Source organism: Myotis yumanensis, unplaced genomic scaffold, assembly GCF_028538775.1.
Source record: "Myotis yumanensis isolate MYYU_CA2020_CCGP unplaced genomic scaffold, mMyoYum1.0.hap1 SCAF_1, whole genome shotgun sequence".
NCBI lineage: Eukaryota > Metazoa > Chordata > Mammalia > Chiroptera > Vespertilionidae > Myotis > Myotis yumanensis.
The window spans coordinates 173,985,301-173,999,515 of NW_027223752.1; the positions used below are offsets into that span (position 1 = coordinate 173,985,301).

The 14,215-nt window shown below is 38.3% G+C and overlaps 1 long non-coding RNA gene and 1 pseudogene across 1 annotated transcript in view; both read left to right on the forward strand.

Moving 5' to 3' along the window:
- Positions 1-14,215, forward strand: part of LOC139006550 (uncharacterized) — a 257,079-nt gene that overhangs the window by 87,277 nt on the left and 155,587 nt on the right. The window lies entirely within an intron of this gene.
- On the forward strand, positions 5,749-11,438 carry LOC138999021 (acetyl-CoA acetyltransferase, cytosolic pseudogene; annotated as a pseudogene).

Sequence of the window (14,215 nt, forward strand, 5' to 3'; positions counted from 1 at the left end):
ACAACTAGAAGGAAAGAGAAAAGCACACTAAGACTCAGAGGAGGTGTGGAAGTAAAGTGCAGAGGTACGGAGGCGCACGTGGAAAGGGCTGGCAACTGAGGACATGGTTGCCTTTTTCAATCGGGAGGGAGTCTCAGGCTCCCGACGGCCCTGACTCCAGTTCTGGGCGAGTCTCTGGGGACCCAGACTCATATGGGGAGAAACTGGACTGTGTGGCATCGGGCGGAACTCGAGGGCAGCTTTCTCTCAGAGGTGCTTGCAGCGATTACCGGGACACTGAGACGGGGGGCCTCTTAGGGTAGGACTGAGGAGCAGCCATAGCTGCTTGCTTCGCCCTGTTGATCCCCTGAGACCCCGTCCCACCCAAGCTGTGTGCAGAGGCTTTTGCATATGAAAGGCCTGGCCCTTTGCAATCTGAAAATTACCTAACAAACTGCAGCTGGGTCAGAGAGACCCAGAACTTCCAACAGAAGGCCCAAGGCCCCACAGAGCTTGCATTGCTTCACAGCTGGGCCTCATCTGGGCACTTCCAAACCCCAAACAAAGAAGAGGAACCTGCAGGTCTCTCCATAGCTCCTGCTGGGTAGCCTCAGGCAGAAGCTAAATTAGCACCTCCTTAGAGATCCAAGAGCCAGTATACCCAGTGGTCAGAGTGGGACCATCCAGATTACAACTCCTCAGATCCATAAGGGACACACTCAGGGGCAGACTCAGTGAGCACCAAAGCCCCACTGAAGCAAGTCTTGCCCCATAAGTGTGTCTTCAGCACAGAAGTTCTCCCACTGCAGACACAGCTGATTCTCACAGCCAATTGGCCTGGAGGTCAATTCCTCCCAGTGATACCTACAACAATCAAGGCTTAACTACAAGATTTTGCACAAAGCCCACAAAGGGGTGCACCAAGAGTGTCCACCTCAGGTAATTGTGGAGGCTGAGCCACTGGGCCCTATAGGACACCTAGCACAGAAAGCCACTCTATCAACACAGGGAAGCATAAAAAATGCGGAGACAAAGAAACATGTCACAAATGACAGAAATGGAGGAAAGCAAACTACTGGATATAGAGTTCAAAATCAACTTCTAAGGTTTTTGAAGAATTTTCTAGAAACCGCTGATAAATTTAGTGAGACCCTCAAGAAATCTAGTGAGACCCTTGAGGTTATGAAAAAGGACCAACTAGAAATTAAGCATACACTGACTGAAATAAAGAATATTATACAGAGTTCCAACAGCAGACTAGAAGATCGCAAGAATCAAGTCAAAGATTTGAAATATGAAGAAGCAAAAAACACCTAAACGGAAAAACAAAAAGAAAAAATAATCCAAAAATATGAAGATAGTGTAAGTAACCTTTGGGACAACTTCACCAACATCCGAATTATGGGGGTGCCAGAAGAAGAGAGAGAGCAAGATATTGAAAACCTATTTGAAGATATAATGACAGAAAACTTCCCCTACCTGGTGAAAGAAACAGAATTACAAGTCCAGGAAGCGCATAGAACCCCAAACAAAAGGAATCCAAAGAGGACCACACCAAGACACATCATAATTAAAATGCCAAGAGCAAAAGACAAAGAGAGAATCTTAAAAGCAGCAAGAGAAAGAAACTCAGTTACCTACAAGGGAGTACCCATACGACTGTCAGCTGATTTCTCAACAGAAACTATGCAGGCCAGAAGGGAGTGGCAAGAAATATTCAAAGTGATGAATAGCAAGAACCTACAACCAAGATTACCCAGCAAAGCTATCATCTAGAATTGAAGGTCAGATAAAGAGCTTCACTGATAAGAAAAAGCTAAAGGAGTTCATCACCACCAAACCAGTATTATATGAAATGCTGAAAGGTATCCTTTAAGAAGAGGAAGAAGAAGGAGGTAAAGATACAAATTATGAACAACAAATACACATCTATCAATGAGTGAATCTAAAAATCAAGTGAATAAATAACCTGATGAACAGAATAAACTGGTGAATATAATAGAATCAGGGGCATAGAAAGGGAGTGGACTGACTATTCTCAGGGGGGAAAGGGGTGTGGGGGGTGCAGGAAGAGACTGGACAAAAATCGTACACCTATGGATGAGGACAGTGGAGGGTGGGTAAGGGCAGAGGCTGGGGTGGGAACCGGGTGGAGGGGAGCTATGGGGGCAAAAAAGAGGAACACTGTAATAATCTGAACAATAAAGATTTAATTTTTAAAAAAAGAAACTAGTTTACTACCAATATATTATCAAATAAAGGCTTAATTCTTTTTTATTTCATGCTCACCCAAGGATATGTTTCTTATTTATTTTAGAATGAGAGGAAGAAAAGGAGAGACAAACATCGATCTGTTGCCTCCTGTATGTGCCCCAACTGGGGTTTGAACCCACACCTAGGTATGTGCCCTGATTGGGAATTGAATTGAGAACTTTTTTGGTGTATACTTATCAATACATACACACACAACACATTCATTTCAGACTAATTTACAATCTTTGATGTTGCATTTATGTCACTGTAAGTACCACTAATAAGCATTCATTAATGGTAGCTGTAAACACGGTCAGACCAGAACCCAGATCTTGGTTTCTAAATACCAATTTTCAATAAAGTAAACCAGATCTCCTTGGAAAAGTGATCAATTCTAATAATCGGGCAAGGAAAATACATACTGGAAAGGAAAAGTGCTGGGGAAAAAAGGGTGGGGGTACCTCAATGGCCAAAGCTGAAATAATTTGAGCATGAAATAAGTAATGTAGTACTGGATTATAGCCCAAAGTACAAAATTAAAATACAGATTGACATAAATTAATGATTGAATAAGTGAGAAAGAAGGGACATATCTTCCTTAGAGAAAAATTTTAAATAATCTGTCACTACTTCCCCTCTGAGAGGTGAAATACAATCCTCCTTCCCAATCTACCTTAGCCAAGAGATCAAGGTTAGTATCTCTAATAGTGAGTTATGTTAATATCATGTACTTTCTGAGATTATGTGACTAGAAGGGCATTTCACCTTTTTGATATTCTTCCCCCAAACCCATTACTTTAGTCCAATCATGACGATGTCATACAATCACATACCCCAGGACATTCTACAAAATTTGTGACCAGTGCTCTTCAAAACTGTCAATGGCATGAAAAACAAGGATACTGTTAGTATCACAAAACAGTTGATCATTGTTACTGCAAAGTTTTTTTTTTCTCCCCATTATTTTTGTTTTCCTATCTATTTGCATCTATTCTTGACTGGTTATAATTGGAAAATACAGTGTGGAAGATTTTCATCTGTGTTAATTAAAACCCGTTAGTTTTTTGTTCCCTTCATCTGGGCACAGCATGGCCATATTTCCCAGCCTTCCTTGAGGTTAGATGTGGTCACATGACTGACTTCTAGCCAATGCAGGGTGATAGGAGGTAATGGAATGCCATTGTCAGACCAAGACTGTAAAAACTTCCCCAAAAATGCTCATCATTCTTTCCCCTCAACTGGCTGAAGAGAGAGGACACCAAAGATTCAGAACTATTTGATTCCTTAGTACAGCTTAATTTGGGAATTATCATGCAAACAGTATGAGTATTTACAAAGTAATTTACATATATTGCCAAACTATTTTCTAGAATGATATACAAATTACACTCTGGCCAGAATTGTCCCATTTAACAAAATCTTTACTGTTGTTGAAAATTCTGTTTTCCTTTTTGTTTTTGTTTAGTATTTTAATAAGCAAAATATGTCTGGTTATAGTCTATCAGATTTGATAAATAATGATGATAATATTCTTAGATATTTATTAACTTATTTTATTTTTATATGTGAAGGTGTCTAGTCATGCATTAGTGCATTTTTTCAGTTGGTATTTTATTCTTTTCTTGATTTTAAAGTCTTTCAGATATATTAAACATGTTATACCATATTTTTGTCATATCTTTTGCAAATATTTGATAATTTATTATTTGTAGTGTATTTTATACATAATGTCAGATATTCACTCTTACTCTTTGGGAATGATTCCTGTACTTTTGTTCTTATGAAAAACATGAAATTCATAACCTGAAATTCAATAAATATTCTATTATGTTTTTTCCATTTATATTATTCATTTTTTAAAAATATTTTTTATTGATTTCAGAGAGGAAGGGAGAGAAAGAGAGAGACAGAAACACCAATGATGAGAGAGAATCATGGATTAGCTGCCTCCTGCACACCCCCCACTGCGGATTGAGCCTGCAACCAGGCATGTGCCCTTGGCCAGAATCATACCTGGGACCCTTCAGTCTGCAGGCCAATGCTCTATCCACTGAGCCAATCCAGCTAGGGCTAGTTATTTTTTAAATTCTCACCTGAGGACATGGCTCAGTGGATAGAGCATTGGCCTGTGGACTGAAGGGTCCCAGGTTTGATCTATTTAATCTAATTTTTGAAATACTCAGTTTTTACATTACTTTTTGAATCCTTATTTTTGAAAATTCTACATAATTTTAGAAAATTCTCCTCTATTCTTCTCATTGTTATTGTGTATTTAGTTTGGCCAAAGGTACATTTTGCTATATTTGACCAATCACATGGTTTACCAATTTTAATCTAATTATTTAATATATTTTTAATATTATATCAAAACTTTATTGGATTAAGTCAAACTTGTCCATTTTGTTATGAAAGACTAGGTATGGTTTACCAGCATTTTCTTTCTTAATTTAGCATTTTGTTCATTTTGTGTGTGTGTATGTGTGTGTTAGTATCATCAGGTTTTTATATCATGGTTATAGAAGTAAAAACCTTTGAAGTTCTCTATATTTTTCTGTTTTCTGGATACATGGTTTCTCTACACTAGAGTTTAAGCTCTATGTGGACAGGGGCCATGATGATTTTCTTGCCCATCACTTTATTCTTGGTGCATAACAGCTTATTAGCACATGATAGGTAACACTGGATGAATAAGTTTACTGAGTTTGTACTTTATCTGTGATATGAAAGATTAAAAACATACATGGTTAAAATTCTTCTGAGCTAAGAGCTGGCAGAAATTCTATGACAATTTAAAAAAGATTCTTTCATGATTTAAAAAAATTTTAACAACTGATCATTTTCTCTGGAAAATATTTTATTTAATTCAAATTTTAAAATGTATTAGTATAAATTTCTAGATAGTATGATCTTAGAAATATAGAAACATTTCACTGATCTCTTTCTAACATTTACTTTTGTTTACTATAGTTCATATTATTTAAGAATGATTTTTTTATTCCTGTAACCAAGTACATTTTTTTTCTCTTTGTTTTATATGTTGATTGGCATATTATTGTTTTTGTGTTCACCATTTAATGAGAAGAGTCATACCAATGATCAAATATACTACCTCACTACTACCAGTTGGTCTGAAATCTTACTGCCACATCTAAAATTAAAAAGTTCTTTTCTATTTAGTCATCGATCTAGTGAGCTATGCTGGACGGGGACTTCTGCTTTCACTGTCTGGTTAGCTATGTCATTTGTAGATAGGAATTAATTTGGGTATAATTTGAAGCAATCATCCAGACAGTGTTACACTTCCCAGGTTATTCTTGCATTCATCTCCCTCAGCTTCTGATTTCTTTCTGCAATGTAATTTGTTATTTCTAGTCCAGTTTTGTCATGGGATCTGCTGATTATTGGATTTGCAGTCCTTGTTGTAGTAATGGAGGGCAACAGAGGATGGCTTTGAGTTGCATAGAAAACTGTTCTTACTCATTGAAAATTCTGTTTTCCTTTCAAAGCAGGAAAACCATGACTCCTTTTGCTTTATTCAGTGATGGTACCATGTCTCTGAGGTAAGAATATGCATTAAGGTTTGATGGACATAATTTATTATCTCACCCTAAATGATTCTGCTTAATGACTCCATCTAACCTTTACTTATTAGAAATTCCCTCTGGAGTCAGGCAGATACTTGGTGATTTATCCTGATTATCACTGCTTTAGTGGCTTTGATTTATTTCTTAGTTTTTAAATACCTTTCTATGGAAAACTTGGAGAAGAAAAATTAGGACCTCTTAGCTAGCTAACATTTTAACCTCAACCTAATCAGGAAATTATTATTTTTTCAACTGAAGGAAATGTTCTGGGTGATTATATCAACAATGCATATAAATGTTTTACATGTACATTTTTCAGTGATGATAAATCAAGATGGAAATAAATTATTTATGATCTTTAAATAAACCCACTTAGGGACAGAGAGCAAACATTTGGCTATGAAATTAATTCAAGGTATATAAGATTAGTTCAAATATAAATTCTAACATGATATAATCTGAATTATATTTCTGATCCTTTATATTTTTAGAGACCCCTTGGTAATAAAGAAAATGTTGATTTTAATATAGGAAAACATGGACATCATAAGTAACTCTATTAAATGTACTATTTTATAAATTATTAAAAACATTTCAGTAGGCATTTGTCTTGTAGAAGAAAGACCGTAGAAGCAGAGCATGATATTATCTTCTTTCACTTGTTAACTGTAGAACTCTTGAGCATCTCATCACCGATACACTCAGGATATTATGATGATATTTATTCTAAAGGACATTTGAAATTTTGGTATGTTTTTCACTTTTTCCATGTTTCTTATGACAAGAGTCCATTTTCCTAAATGAATGGGAAAATAATCCATGTCTGTTCTGAAATACTATAATCCCTTGGCCAGATCGATTGATTTGGCGATGACCTAGTAACTCAGAAGGACCTTCAGACACTACCCCAGAATTTTCTACCTAAGACATTAAGGGATAATGCCTATTTTTAACTGGATAGTAGGTAAACCAAAATATCCATGTGCCTAATGTGCTGAGTAAGCACATGTGTGCATTTTATATTTACCATCCCTTTAAAGTTTAATCAGGTGCAACATATCCTTGTCTTTGGTTTAAAAACTCAAGGAGGCTCATGACTTTTCTGTCCACTTAGAAAATAGACACAGTGCTGTACTATAGCCACTTTAACCTGAAAGAAGTCTCAAGTAAGAAATTTAAATATCCCAGATCCATTTTCAATCCCCAAACTTCAAAATTCACTGGGTTGTAATTGTTTTTCCTTCCTTTCTCCAGCTTGCACCGCAGTGTGAAAGAGGACATAGTGTGGTTGACATCTCTTTTTCTTTTATATGAGCTTTTTTTCCCCCTCTCTCTTTGATTTGCCCCCACTTTCTAGCTGTGGTTTTGGACTTCACAGGAATTGACTTTATATTTCTTACCTAAACTGGATAATATGTTGACAAAGCCCTCTGGGATGACAGGTGAACAAAGGCGAATCTCATGCACACTTTGTGAGATCTAGGAGTTCTCTCCTGGACCCATCTCTCTTTATTTTCTTTATCCAGGCAGATACCTTTGAATTTTGGGTGGTCCACTTATCCTCCTTTTGCAGCCACTGGGTAACCTGTAGACTCTTTTGCTGATGTTCTCTTGCCATTCTAGGTGGTTCTGTTAGACAGGACTCAACATAACTTCAATATGATTTTCCCTCTCTTGTAACACAAACATGATTTATGAGGAAAAACTCAGGCATTTTTAGCCCCTTCCAAGTTTGATCGTATGGTCTGAACCAAATAGCCTAGGCAGAAGTCTAATTAGTTCAGGAAATGCATTTCAAAAACCTTTAAGTGTTTGTTTGTTTGTTTGTTTTTAATGTACCCTTTCTAGACTTGTTAAAAGGATGCACTCTACCTCTCCCCCCAAAATGGATGGGGTGGGAGACTCATAGCACAGTGACAGCTCTTTCCACCAATTTTGTCTTCTCTGCAATGCCTTCTAGAATTCTTGCTTTGGGTGGTGAATCCAAGAGTCAAGGAACAAGTTCTTCATCATTGTACTTGCAAATTGCTCATATTTCCAATAAAGCGCCAGGAAAAGCCCCCCTGATCCCACTACCTTATATAATCTGGGCTGTTGAAAAGAGAAGGAGGGAGGGAAAAGGAGAGAACATGCTATGGAAAAATGTTCTGAGGTACAAAATTCTGCAGCTGCTGAAGCATTTGATCTTACCATTGCTGCTGCTACTGCTGCCACTACTATTGCAGTAGCTGCTGTACATAAAAAAAAAAAAAAAAAAATGAGTATCAAACTGTGGGCAAAATCAATACCTTAAATATCTTATTGAAGTTATTCAGTGAAGATGTTTTTTTCTGTTCCAAGCAAAACCATAAATGTATCCTTAAAACTTGTTGATGCTGTAAACACTTCTTTGTTATTTTTTTATCATGTAGAAGGGAGATAACTGCAGTTCTGTATCGTTTTTGATACTAATTTTAGCCCATAAATACCAGTACTTTTGAAATCTAATTTTAAAAGTCGCACAATGATTTCTTATTCCTCTTAGATCTATCTTTGTAAACTACACTTCTAGAATTATAGGCATAACAGAAAGAATGGAAACATCTGAAAAAGTGCAGGTACTTAAAAACATGTATTTTCAAAGGTGAAAGACAAAATAATATATACACTTTAAAAATTAAATTGTCACATTCTTTCAGTGGATGATCAAAATGTATATTATATTTAATCAGTCCTTTTGTAGAAGTACATCTATAAGAGAAAATAACCACAAGTCTGTCTGTCTGTGTGTCTGAACTTGACCTTTGTATTTATGATTTTTTTTTTTTACTTTTCCCAATAAAATATTTGTGTACTTTATCTTTGGCAAAATGAAGCTCCTTGATAAAGAATTTTGCTCATGGGATTTGCAGAAAATTTTCAGCCTTGAGGGAGTTGGCTCCTAAGTGCTCACTGGTTATGTTTATGTTCAGTAACAGTATCAGTTGAGGCTAAAATAAAATTTAAAAAAACCTATAAAAAACCCTCACTTTAAAATAAGAATATTTAACAGTGTTTATTTAGAGAACAGTGTCCATCTGAAAAACATTGCTTCCTTTAAGAACACATACCGTGGTGCAAAGGCCAAGAACTCAAATCACAAACCAAGAATACTAGGCCTCAAGAGGAAACATTTAAAAATAGACCTCATCAACATCCTGTATTATGGGAGGTCCTAGACCATTTCAAATCATTCCAAAGAAGGAGGATAGAACTGAGCTGTTGCTGGAAAGAAATTCATCGTTCAGTTCTTATCTAGGAATGAAAATTAGATCTAAAAATTCCATATCAGGCAGTTTTATGACACATATAAAACTCACAGCAGTGAAATTGCCATGGCATTGAACTAGTTTTTCAAATTATTCTTTCTGGAATGTTTTGAGATGATATTGAGGAATAAGTACTGGCATTTCTTCCTTTTTCCTTATTTTTTCCTTTCAACATGGAATTCAGTTTTCTTTTCTTTTTTAAATAATAGAAGTCAAATTTTAAAAGCTGATTTCCTTGGGATAAATGTATGCATTATCTAATAGGTATTGAAGCCATCTAAGTTTATAAATACATTATCTCATTACAGTGTAACATTCATAATGATTCTATTATATTTACATATTATTGCTTAATTTTTCATATTATCATCAGTAATTTACTATGAAAAAGCAATACCTTATACAGTACTTCCAAATCATAGCTCATTTCCAAAATATTAATTTAATTGTTGACCATAAGTGGCAACATGTTTAATTCAATACTAAAATTGCTGATCTTGGAATAATGAACTAGGTTTTAGTTCCAGCTATATTAGTCTTCTTGCAACTTTGAGCAAGTAGCATAGAATAAGCTCTTTAGGTCTCTGACATATACTTCTTTAAATGTTTTATGGAGATATTGAAATATAATGTAGTGTGTATATCAAATGCATTACACATTCTAAATTCTAATCTAAACACTTTTAGCACTATCAGATATATTGTATATTAAAATATTATATATAGATTTTTCATCATGGTTTTGGAAATTATTTTTAAATGTGTATCTGAGATAAAAACTCACCTCCTTATGGCTCTATCAGTAGTAAAATATAAAAAGTGAAAAATATTACAGATTGGAACTGAATTATTTATGGCTCTGTGAATCAAGAAAGAAAGGCAACAAATGGATATAATTGTTCAACTAAGTAAATTGCAAATGTGTACATCATAGAGTTGAGAAGAGCTGTGAAGATTTATCCCTTCAATGGATTAATTTCCATTAGTCAGTTAAAGTGTTAACATAGGGTCTTAGGGCTAATGGACTGCTTTTGGTTTATTTTTTGGAGAGTAGCAATATATTCTAAAATTCTCTTTTGTTCATCTTTTCTTAAGAAGAGGAAGGGGGTCTGTCAGTAGCCGGAAAAGGCTTTGCCTCTCTTGCGGCAGCACCGGGTCCACAGCGCTGAGTGAAGCGGTCACGTGGGAGGGTGAGTGCAGGGTCCGCCCCGTGGTCATGGTTTGGGCGGCGCCATCATAGGCTCCTTCAGTGGTGCCTTGTCCACCGTTCCTGTCCATGACCTGGGCCCAACTGTCATCAAAGAAGCCCCGAAGAGGGCCTCTGTGGCTCCCGAGTAAACATCAGAGGTCAAATTTGGGCACGTTTTGGCCCCAGGATGTGGGCAGAATCCTGCTGGACAAGCCAGTGTGGGTGCAGGGATCCCCTACTCTGCTCCGGCATGGAGCTGCCAGATGGTTTGTGGGTTCGGCCGAAAAGCTGTGTGCCTCGCAGCCCAGTCAGTCATGACAGGAGACTCCAGCATGGTGGCTGCAGAAGGCGTGGAAAGTGTGAGCAAGGCTCCTCACCGGGTTCCCTGGAGGACAGGAGTCAGGACGGGGGGAAACACCACTAACTGACAGTATTCTCTGCCATGTGCTGCGGATGCATTTCACACCTATCACGTGGGCATTACAGCTGAAAATGTAGCTCCCTAATGGCAAGTGAATAGAGAAGATCAGGACAAGTTTGCAGTTTATCCCAGAAGAGGACTGAGAGCGACGAAGAGATTGCTCCAGTGTTTGTATCTTCTTGAAAGGTCTGACCGAAGTTAAAAGAGATGAGTTTCCTCACCATGCGAGCAACATAGAAGCCCTGTATAAACTGATGCCTGCTTCTTTACAGATGGAGCAGGAATAGTCACCTCGACTTGAGGGATAAACGATGGTTCTTATGAAGAAGCCAGAAGCTGACAACCGTGGGCTTACAACTTTAGCACAGATAGTTTCCGGGTCACAGGAAAGTGTGGAGCTTTCCATTATGGGAACGGGACCCAGCCCAGCAATAACGTTGTTGCAAAATCAGGTTGGTCACTGGAGGATGTGGATGCATTAGAAATCAACAAAGCCTTTGCAGCCCTCTCTGATGTAATAGCTAAAAAACTTGGATTAAACCCATAGAAGGTCAACATTCAAGGAAGGGCAATAGCTTTGGGCCATCCTCTGGGGTGGGGGGCCATCTGGCAGTCAGATTCTTGTTACCCTGTTACACCAATGCAGCGAAAGGATGGACATCGAGGCATTGCTGCCCTCTGCCTGAGGTGGGATGGGGATAGCAATGTGTGTTCAGAGAGGGTGAACCTGCTTCACTAACATGAACCGCATTTCTTCCTAAACCAATGAGGCACTGATATGTGAAATCAGGACCAATGTGCAGATGGAAGCCATCTTCCACTTCACAAGAACCCGAGGCTTGACACCTTGTTGTACTTTAATGTGTAATACACAAGCTCTAAGACAACTGCATCTTGCAGTGTTATAAACAAAAGAGAAATCAGATCAGTTATCCAGGGCAAAAAAGAAGAAGAGAAAGGAAAAGGAGAGGATATTTGCCATTTGGAGAGGATATTTAAAGCATACTATAGAGATTATCTTACCTTGGAAATGGAGAGCAGAAATGTATATTAAATATGATATTTAGTATAGAGTTAGAATATAAGATAAACCAGAGGTAACTTACTTGGTAGCCAGACCTGGCTATTAAAATATTTCAGTCTCAAGTATTATTAAATTTGTCTCCCTTGACATGCAAAGCCTCAATCTTTTGAAAGGGGCTTGGGGGGGGAAATGAGTCAACTACACATGGACATCTGCCTTTGGAAAGAACCAGAGTAGATCAGGATCTTTTCCTGTGAACAGCAGATGAGAAGGGGAGAGCTCAAAGAGGATTAAGTTCATATTTTGACTTGGAATCAAGTAGTGGTTCAGGAGGGACATCATAGCATTCAACGCATTTGTTTCTAAGAGAGAATGTTCAGATTGTGCCCTGGAACTAGGGATTGAAAACTAGGAAAGTAAATTTTCACTGCTGCCACATCTTTGTCTTTCAGTAGCATATTTAAATGTCTATTTAGACATATGTTCTCTTTTAGATACTGATTGTTAGGAGTCCTCATTCAGTCCAATGCGGATATGGTAGAAAATATTTTTATTTTATTTTATTTTTTGTTGTTGTTTGTTTGTTTTTTTAAATTAAATCTTTATTGTTCAGATTATTACATTTGTTCCTCTTTTTCCCCCCATAGCTCCCCTCCTTCCAGCTCCCACCCCACCCTCCGCCCTCACTCCCCATCCACTGTCCTCATCCATAGGTGCACGATTTTTGTCCAATCTCTTCCCGAATCTCCCATTCCCCTTTCCCCCCCAAGAATAGTCAGTCCATTCCCTTTCTATGTCCCTGATTCTATTATAATCACCAGTTCATTCTGTACATCAGGTTATTTATTCACTTGATTCTTAGATTCACTTGTTGATAGATGCATATTTGTTGTTCATAATTTGTATCTTTACCTTTTTCTTCTTCTTCCTCTTCTTAAAGGATACCTTTCGGCATTTCATATAATACTTACTGGTTTGGTGGTGATGAACTCCTTTAGCTTTTCCTTATCTGTGAAGCTCTTTATCTGACCTTCAATTCTGAATGATAGCTTTGCTGGATAAAGTAATCTTGGTTGTAGGTTCTTGCTACTCATCACTTTGAATATTTCTTGCCACTCTCTTCTGGCCTGCAAAGTTTCTGTTGAGAAATCAGCTGACAGTTGTATGGGTATTCCCTTGTAGGTAACTGAGTTTCTTTCTCTTGCTGCTTTTAAGATTCTCTCTTTGTCTTTTGCTCTTGGCATTTTAATTATGATGTGTCTTGGTGTGGTCCTCTTTGGATTCCTTTTGTTTGGGGTTCTCTGCGCTTCCTGGACTTGTAAGTCTATTTCTTTCACCAGGTGGGGGAAGTTTTCTGTCATTATTTCTTCAAATAGGTTTTCAATATCTTGCTCTCTCTCATCTTCTGGTACCCCTATAATTCTGATGTTGGTATGTTTGAAGCTGTTCCAGAGGCTCCTTACACTATCTTCGTATTTTTGGGTTCTTCTTTCATTTTGCTTTTCCGGTTGGGTGTTTCTCGCTTCTTCGAATTTCAAATCTTTGACTTGATTCTTGCGCTCCTCTGGTCTGCTGTTGGGAGTCTGTATAATAGTCTTTATTTCAGTCAGTGTATGCTTACTTTCTAGATGGTCCTTTATCACACCATCGAGGGTCTCATTAGATTTCCTGTACATCTCATCAAGTTTATCGACAGACTCTAGAAGCCTCTTGAGAGACCTCAAAAGTGTGGTTCTGAACTCAATATCCTCCCTTGATAGTTTTGTCCTGTTTCTTTGTCTCCGCATTTTTTACGCTTTCTTGGTACACCCCCTAGTGGTCTTTGTGCGCAGTCTTGTTGTAGTTAAGCCTTGATTGTTGTAGTTAATACTAGAGGAATTTGACCTCCAGGCCGACTGGCTGTGATAATCAGCTGTGTCTGCAGTGGAAGAACTTGTGTCCTCTAGGGAGGTGCTAATCTAGCCTTTGCCTGAGGCTATCCGGCAAATGCCTCTGTGCAGGGCTTGGGCAGGGCGGGTCCCACGGGATCAACAGGGCGGAGGAGGGAGCAGTTATGGCTGCTCTCAGTCCGTCCCCAGGAGCTCTGCCTCTCTGTCCCAGCAACCACTGCAAACCTTGGAGGGACCGTAGCCAGACAGTCTGGCTTCTCCCGTTTGAGTCTGGGTCCCTAGAGACTCGCCTGGATCTGGAGCTCAGAGTCTGAGGCTCCCTCTGGATTGAAACAGTCAACCGCGCCCTCAGCCACCAGCCCGCACTGTGCGTACTCCACACCTTAGTATTTTACTTCAGCGCTGCGCCTCCTCTGATTCTCGGTTCCTCCTAGTTGTAGAACTTCTACTCAGCCAGCCTTCCTGTGGTTCTGGATGATGTCCGTTCTGTCTTTTAGTTGTAGTTTTGAAGTGGTTGTTCGAGGCAGCAAACTCTGGCGTTAGCCTATGCCACCATCTTGGTTTCTCCCCTAATCTTATCTGTGAAGCT